Source organism: Schistocerca gregaria, unplaced genomic scaffold (genome assembly GCF_023897955.1).
Source record: "Schistocerca gregaria isolate iqSchGreg1 unplaced genomic scaffold, iqSchGreg1.2 ptg000492l, whole genome shotgun sequence".
Taxonomy (NCBI): Eukaryota; Metazoa; Arthropoda; class Insecta; order Orthoptera; family Acrididae; genus Schistocerca; species Schistocerca gregaria.
Window position 1 is genome coordinate 2,133,542 of NW_026061899.1, and position 2,008 is coordinate 2,135,549.

Sequence of the window (2,008 nt, forward strand, 5' to 3'; positions counted from 1 at the left end):
ATGCTTTTAACAGCACTAGGTTCAAAAAATTTTAACTGTATGCCAATTGCAGATTAATTTTAATGGCAGCTAGCGCGATTATATGAGTGGACTATTAGATTTAATGGTGAGCATTTATGTAATTTTTAAACATTCTCTGCCTTGTCATTCTTCCTCTCTTAAGTGCCTCGTCTTCCAGTAACACTGTCGATCGATAGCATGATCTGTTGTCCGTCCATGGTTTTTCAGACCATTGATTCAGTGCTGAACCCAAACTGCTGGTCTGAGTTATTTAGCCTGGATAATCCTGTGCGTCGTGGGTCACGTATGCCATTAATCTTTCAAAGAAATGGTTCAAATGGCTCTGAGCACTATGGGACTTAACATCTGAGGTCATCAGTCCCTTAGAACTTAGGTTTAAGTAGTTCTAACTAACCTTAGGACATCTCACACACACACACACACACACACACACACACACACACACATACACACATACACACACACACACACACACACACACACACACACACACACACACACACACACACACACGCCCGAGTCTGTATTCGAACCTGCGACCGTAGCGGTCGCGCGGTTCGAGACTGAAGCGCCTAGAACAGCTCGTCCACAATGGCCGGCCATTAATGTTTCATTGAATTATTAATTTCAACAAGTTTTATTTATTGTTGCGAAATTGCGCTACCAAAACAATCGAGTTTTGCTATGTGGATGCTGTTGAGAATTTCTGCATTTTCGTACCGCTATATTTTTGACTATATCTGTCGATGGTGTTGTTGTTGTCTTCAGTCCTGAGACTGGTGTGATGCAGCTCTCCATGCTACTCTATCCTGTGCAAGCTGCTTCATCTCCCAGTACCTACTGCAACCTACATCCTTCTGAATCTGCTTAGTGTATTCATCTCTTGGTCTCCCTCTACGATTTTTACCCTGCACGCTGCCCTCCAATGCTAAATTTGTGATCCCTTGATGCCTGAAAACATGTCCTACCAACCGATCCCTTCTTCTAGTCAAGTTGTGCCACAAACTTCTCTTCTCTCCAATCCTATTCAATACCTCCTCATTAGTTACGTGATCTATCCACCTTATCTTCAGTATTCTTCTGTAGCATCACATTTCGAAAGCTTCTATTCTCTTCTTATCCAAACTAGTTATCGTCCATGTTTCACTTTCATACATGGTTACACTCCAAACAAATACTCGGAGAAACGACTTCCTGATACATAAATCTATATTCGATATTAACAAATTTCTCTTCTTCAGAAACGCTTTCCTTGCCATTGCCAGTCTACATTTTATATCCTCTCTACTTCGACCATCATCAGTTATTTTACTTCCTAAATAGCAAAACTCCTTTACTACTTTAAGTGTCTCATTTCCTAATCTAATCCCCTCAGCATCACCCGATTTAATTTGACTACATTCCATTATCCTCGTTTTGCTTTTGTTGATGTTCATCTTATATCCTCTTTTCAAGACACTGTCCATTCCGTTCAACTGCTCTTCCAAGTCCTTTGCCGTCTCTGACAGAATTACTATTTCATCGGCGAACCTCAAAGTTTTTACTTCTTCTCCATGAATTTTAATACCTACTCCAAATTTTTCTTTTGTTTCCTTCACTGCTTGCTCAATATACAGATTGAATAACATCGGGAGAGGCTACAACCCTGTCTCACTCCTTTTCCAACCACTGCTTCCCTTTCATGCCCCTCGACTCTAATAATTGCCATCTGGTTTCTGTACAAATTGTAAATATCCTTTCACTCCCTGTATTTTACCCCTCTGTCGATGGTATCCTTAATATTTTTCGATACGATCGCATTTCAAATGCCTAATACAGTCCATGACTCAGCTCCATAGAGTAGGACACCGAACGTGTAACATCGAAGTAGTCGAGTGCGAATCCTAATGACTGCTCTGAAGGTTCTCAGCAGTCGCCGCGGACTAAATGACTGCAGGGGACTCGATGCATTGGCCATAAGTTTTCTAGTAATTCTGGAGATTTTCCT